We start from the raw sequence: 6910 nt of genomic DNA, 5'->3' as shown, positions 1-6910 counted from the left end.
CACACCATGCAAAGTGGATTATAGGCCAAAGAATAAGGGCTAAAAGTATACCATGTCTTCAAGAAAATATTGGAGAAAATCTTTGTGATCTTGAATAGGCAAAGAATTTGTAAATATGACCCCCAAAGCATGATCCATAAAAAAAAAATGATAAATTAATCTTTATCCAAATTTAAAATGTTTGTGTCACAACAGACGCTTTTAAACTAATGGAAAGATACGTCACAGACAGGAAGAAAATATTTGCAAGTCATAGTTTTAGTGAAGTACCAGAATCTATAATATATAAAGAACTCTTATGACTCAATGACAAGAAGGCAATCAAACTGATATAAAAGTGGGTAAAAGATTCAAATAGGCATTTTACCAATGAAGATACTAAAACTGCTAATAATTACTTTGAATTAAACAAAAATGTTCAACACCGTTGGCTCTAAGAGAAAAACAAATGAAAACCATAATGATATTCTTGTGAGTATCTACTAGAATGTCTATGAAGTGAAGGACAGACGATACTGACAATCAGTCATGTGTCGCTGATGGGCATATAAAATGGCACATTCACTTTGGAAAACAGTCTGGTAGGCTTTCAGAAAGTTAAACATGACTTTATATGACTCAGCAATTTCCCTGCTAGAAATCTCTTCCGGGCAGGGGTGGGGGAGGTGGGGGTGGGTGGAACCTGTTCATACAAAGGTATGTATGTGAGTGTTCACAGCAAAAAGTAGAAACAATTCAAATGTCCATCAAGTGATGAGTGGATTAAAAGTGGTGTATCCATATAAGGCAGTACTATTTAGCAATAACAAGGAAATAACAACCATACTGATTCACATTACAGCTTGAATAAACCTCAAACACATTATACTGAGTTAAAGAGGCCATAAATAACTACATATGTATGATGCCATATCTATGAAATCTCCAGAAAAGGCAAATTTATAGAGCCCGGAAGCAGATCATTGGTTGCCTGGGGCTGAGGGTGTTGTGAGAATAAACTACAAATAGACGTGAGTGTACTTTTTGGAGTTTGGGGGAATATTCTAAAACTGGATTGTGGAATTGGTTGTACAACTCCGTAAAATCCGAGTGGAAAATCATTGAATCAGATATTTATAATGAGTGAATTTAATACGTAAAGCTATTAACTAAAAAGCTGCTTGTGGTTGCTTCAGCAGCACATGTACTAAAACTGGAACGATAAAGAGAAGATTGGCATGGTCCCTGAGCAAGGATGGCAGGCAAATTTGTGAAGCATTCTATACTTTCTAAGGCACAGCTTAACAAACCTACCAAAAAACCCCACACAGTTTTATTGTATGTAGACCATTTACCAGACACAGTACTCAGCACTGGCAATAGAGGGGGACTAAGTCAGACACGATACCTGCCTCTACGGAGCTTATAGGTAGTAAGAGTCTTTAATGATTATAAGCAGGTTGGCGTTGCCAGCTTTTGAAGTGCCAGGAAAGAAAAAAACCCCAAACTATGTTAAGTATACTATATTCCCCCCAAATCCCTAATTCCATGGAACTTCCATTGTAAGGGGATTTGGGGAAGATGAGAATAAGGACCTAAACACATAAATATATAACATTTTAGGAGGTGATAAATGCCGCTAATAAAATAAGTCCAAGAAAAGAAATAAAAATGCTGAAGGAAGAGGAAGGGGTATTATTTTATGTAGAATGGGAGTGGAAGGCCTCCTGGATAGGGTAACCTTTGGCAGGACACCTGGGAGAACGGGAGACAGAGAGCCATGCCAATGTCTGGAGCAAACAGCATTCCAGGCGAAGGGAGCTGAGTCAGGGATGTGTGGCCTTTCTGAGGACTGGCAAGGAGGCCAGTGCGGTTGGACCAGACTGAGTGAGTGGAAAGCATAAGAGATGAAGTTAGAGGGAGCTGGGCCGGATCGGTTAGGGCCTGAAACACATTGTATGACTTTAAATTTTCTTCTGAGTGAGCTTACGGGCCACGGAAGGTTTTGAGCAGAGCAGCGAAATGATCTAACAGGTTCTAACGGTTTACGTAGTGACTGGTGGAGAACAGCCTACGGACTGCAAGGTTGGAGGCAAGGCCCGCCATTTGGAGGCTATTTGCAGGCATGTGGGGAGAGAGACGGCAACAGTTCAAATCAGGGTGACAGGATAAGGAGAAGTCCTGGGATACGGTGACTAGGGAGGCCACAGTGTTCGCTGTTGGATTGGATGACAGGTGTGGGAGAAAGAGGAGAGTCAAGGATAATCCCAAGGTTTCTGCCTGGAGAAACTGGACCATGTTATGAAAACAGACGTCCTTAGGATGGGTAAGAATTTAGCCTAGTACTGCGAGTAAGGCCACACAGTGTTAATTGCTAAGATCCAGATGGAATAGGACAGCAGAATGAGCTCTCTCTGTACCGTATTTAAAGCAAATTATGTACAGTGGTTAATTACTCAGGAAACAGTAAAGCCAACCTTCAAATTCCTGACGTCTTAAAGATGGCGGTTGTCGTCTGTATTCTATGACCTCTTGAGTACCTTCTCCACCAGATGGCAGCACAGGGGTTCAGAGGCCTTCAGCACACAGCCTCCCTCCTTAATGAATATAAATGCAAAGCATTAGGCCCCTTTTTCAGAGGAGTCGGACTTTTAGTCTCCCTCCTATCTTCCCTCCCCTACGAGGGCAACCCCTTCCAATAATCAGCCTCCTAGACTATAATAGGAGCTTTTAAAGTTATAATCTCTTGTCACATTACTCAGCAGTCTCATCCAGGCCCAGGAAGTCATTTCCTGGAGGCCTCTTTTTTATTTGTGTTCATTAGCTCCACTAATACATTCTCTTGGAAACCACAGTTTAATAAATTTCATAGCGCATGACCAGTGGACTTAATGAATATTAGTCACTCGAAGCAATTTTTGTTTGTTCAGCTTCTCTTACCTCTCCTCCCTTCCCTCACCCCAGACCTCGCTCTGTGGAATGATAATGATACACAGAGAGCTGGCTGGCCACAACAGACTAAAAACAAGAAGTAAAAGGATCTTTCTGAGCTCACACCTGTTTTAAGATTTGTTATCCTTAAAACGAAAAGCTGTAGGGATTCACTCGGCTCCTTCCTTGTGGCTCCCAGTGGACCTTGCTATTAAACCACAGGGAGCAGCCCAGCCTTCAGAGCACTTAAAAGTACTTATGTCAAATCCATCCCATTCTTCCGGCCTCCGCTCCTGAATCCAGCCACCATTCCCAGGGGCTGGAGCACATTACAAGGCATTCACTTCATATGAATGGGCACAAACAGACTTTTTCACCATTTAGATATGTCTACATTTGCAGGCATATCCTGTAGACGGCCTGGAACAGCCTTAATTTCAATTTGCTGTCTCCCCAAGGATCTTGCCATTCTCCCGAAAGTGGAAAACTCACTGGTTGTTTCTCCTCCCCGACCTCTCACCCCCAGCCTCTGTCTGCCCTCCTCCTCTTTCAAGGGAAAAAGCAGTACTGGGAGGAATATTGTGCCCAAGATGAATAGAATGAAGTTTTGATGCTTCTAACAGCGCATGTGATCTTTTATTTAAAAAAAAAAAAATAACGAGCACCAGATTATCACATTTGGAAAGCGTTCAAAGTCAGTGCACAAAACCTGGTGAATGCCGTCTTGGGTCCCCCTGGTATATGGCTATACAAGAGAGCACAAAATTGTAGTCTTGAAGTTTTACACTGGTGTTTCTGTTGTGCTGGGGCTAACTACACTTAACTGTTTATCTTGGAAATTGTTACATGAATGCGAACGTAGAGCAAATAGTGTAACGAACCTCTGCGTATCTATCCTGAACTTTCACACTTTTCAACTTTCAACCAATCTTCTATTATCTAATCCTTCTCACACATGTACACATCTTCTTTACTCAGAGGTTTAAAAGCAAGTACAGATGTTATGTCTTTTTCTCTGTTCTGTATGCACTGCTGACTGATAAGGGCTTTCTCCTTTTATTGTAATCTCTATGTCAATATCACACCAAACAAAATTAATGAGAGTTCCTTAAAATCATCTAATACCCAGTCCATATTTATTTTTCCCCGGATTTCCTCAACATGCCTTTTTATTGTTCAGAATCCAAGCCGGGTCCTGTCTTTGCATTAGTTGTTTCACCCCTAAAGCTCCCTTGTTCTACGGCTCATCTTCTCCCTCTCCTTCTCCTTTGTAAATTTTATGCAATAGACTTGTTGCTGATATCCAGATTTGTGTTCTGTAGAGATGTCCCACCCTATCGATTTGACTAATTGCTTCCTTGTGGTGTCATTTCACTTGTTCTGTACTAGTAGAGCTATTTCTGGCCTAGAAAGCTTTGGTGGAGTTCTTCAGACTTAAGGTGACCGAGGACACACCCTTAGGTAGCTAAATGGATTAGACAAGAACTATACCAGCCATCAATCCTCTAGGACCTTTGGATTCCAATCCTTTGATAAATTAATTTTGGATCTCAAACTCCCTCGCAGGTGGATCAGTACTGCTAAAAAGATTTAGGCAACTTCTGAACCAAGTTAATATGAGATTATCAATTTATATTAGCCTCAGTTACAAAAGAAATTCCTTACGAGCCCCTTGATTGTGACATTTACCTCCGAGAAACCACCGATGAGTTGAAGTGACAATTACATGGTAAAGTAGTGTGCACAGATGAAAGACAACCGAAATAAGTCACACAAAACAAAACTTACTTTCTTTTTCTTATCTGTGTGTAATAAACTGATATTTCAAATTCTATTTGGTTTTCTTTGTGTTCCACTGTATTTAAGAAAATGCTGGTTGTAACCCAGGAAATGAATATTATGACCCACCAATGAGTCAGGGTCCATTGATTGAACTGCTGACTTTAGGAATGACTTGGCTTTTGGAGAAGTTAGAGTCATGGGCCACCTGCTTTAGCTATGCAATTGAGGCACACTTTCTTCAAAGTCTACCTCCATGCCTTTGAGTTCACATTTGTGGAAGGAACTGAGATGAATGTTTTCAGAAGCCATAAAGAGCAACCTCCTATTTATTTATTTATTTATTTATTTATTTATTTATTTATTTTCTCAGTAGAACCGTTGAGAAACAAGATGGAGGGAGATGCTTGGGGCAAAGTAAGAAGCTCCGTAATTTCAAATGTCTTATTTATAAGGAAGAGGACTAAAGTTTTCTAAGTGGCCTCTACTGGTTGGATGTTATTCCATTTTATCCTATGGAATCCTCATAAAAATATGATAGACTAGCTTTTACCACCTGCAAGTCACATATGACAAAACTTGGTCTCTCTGAGATTAGGTAATGTGGTTGAGATGATAGAGTTAGTAAAATGCATAGACTACTAACCAATTGATAGGGGTCATATCTCCTGGTGATTGGGGACCGAGGTTGGAGCCAGTATTCACTTTGAATCTTTGTTATGTCACTTACTGACTCTGTCAACTAGTAAGTGAGGAATGAATAACATAAATTATGGAAACACTCAGCATCTAATGGGCAAAGATTAAATATATATAATATATATATACACATTTATAAGATACATATTAGAATATACATATATAACATATATATTATATATGTAAATTAAAAATTTTTGTTTCTGGGGGTGCTTGGGTGGCTCAGTCGGTTAAACATCTGACTTTGGCTCAGGTCATGATCTCGCAGTTCATGGGTTTGAGCCCCGGGTCGGGCTCTGGGCTGACAGCTCAGAGCCTGGAGCCTGCTTCAGATTCTGTGTCTCCCTCTCTCTCTGCCCCTCCCCTGCTCACGCTCTGTCTCTCCCTCTCAAAAATAAAGGAACGTAATTTTTTTTTTTTTAATGAAGTATTCAACTATTCTATAACCAATGATGGATGAGTTGGGACTAACCAGACCTTAACACCATAAGTCACAAAGGCAAGATTCTCTTTCTGAGAATTAAAAAGAAAATTATGAATGCATAGAAATATTTTAAATAAGAGAAAGCCTGAAAAACGAGGAACAGTGCTATTTCATGACATTCTCCAGATGAAAAGTGCGAAGCAGTTTATGGCTAAACATTTTTATTTGTGGTCCATTTTTTTCCCTTCTCTTTCCTTCTTCCTTTCTCTCCCTCTGCTTCCTCTCTACTTCCTTCTTCTCCTTTTTCTTCCTTCTTTTTGTTAGACATTTCAGACTTGTCAAAGAAGCAATGGGCCTACCAAGTTGAGCAAGACAACTTCAATTATGAAAATTATGATTGGAGAAGTTTTAGCCACCTATCTCTTCTTCTCCCATAAGGTAAGTAACTTCCAAATCTGTGGACAGTCTTTCTCTTGATGTCTAGGAAAACCTTTGACCGAGAATGCAATACTCAGAGGGACCGATTCTGAACCCATTAGTGCTGTCCTCTATCAGATGAATCTATCTCAAAATTATTGCTAATTGAAAATGAAAAGGCATAGGGGCGCCTGGGTGGCGCAGTCGGTTGAGCGTCCGACTTCAGCCAGGTCACGATCTCACGGTCCGTGAGTTCGAGCCCCGCGTCAGGCTCTGGGCTGATGGCTCAGAGCCTGGAGCCTGTTTCCGATTCTGTGTCTCCCTCTCTCTCTGCCCCTCCCCCGTTCATGCTCTGTCTCTCTCTGTCCCAAGAATAAATAAACGTTGAAAAAAAAAATTTTAGAAAATGAAAAGGCATGTTTGTTTGTGAAGTTAATAAGCTCCCAAAGGGAACCAAATGCCCAGATGTCTTCATCCTTTCTTTTTTAATTGACCATTTGTCTCCCTGGGAAGATGCGTATCTTCTATGATAAGCAAATAGAGTCATTTATCTTGAACTGGTTACTCCAAATCTAGCTGTATAACAAGTCATTGACTTCCTGAGATTTTGGGAACCTCAATAATGCATCAGATGTCTCATTAGCAATATAAAGATCTGTTCCTGGGCAGAAGTGCTAACTG

The 6910-nt window shown here is 40.5% G+C and overlaps 1 non-coding gene across 1 annotated transcript; it reads left to right on the top strand.

Annotated features, from left to right (window-relative positions):
- The first annotated feature begins 1166 nt into the window (after positions 1–1166).
- Positions 1167–1269, top strand: LOC124510546 (U6 spliceosomal RNA). The gene has a single exon (XR_006961744.1). It is a non-coding gene; the product is annotated as a U6 spliceosomal RNA (small nuclear RNA).
- The last annotated feature ends 5641 nt before the right edge of the window (positions 1270–6910 follow it).

Source organism: Lynx rufus, unplaced genomic scaffold (genome assembly GCF_022079265.1).
Source record: "Lynx rufus isolate CCGP_SWC_20201006 ecotype Redwood Valley unplaced genomic scaffold, mLynRuf1.p SCAF_15, whole genome shotgun sequence".
Classification (NCBI taxonomy): domain Eukaryota; kingdom Metazoa; phylum Chordata; class Mammalia; order Carnivora; family Felidae; genus Lynx; species Lynx rufus.
This window is presented reverse-complemented; position numbering and strand designations above follow the sequence as displayed.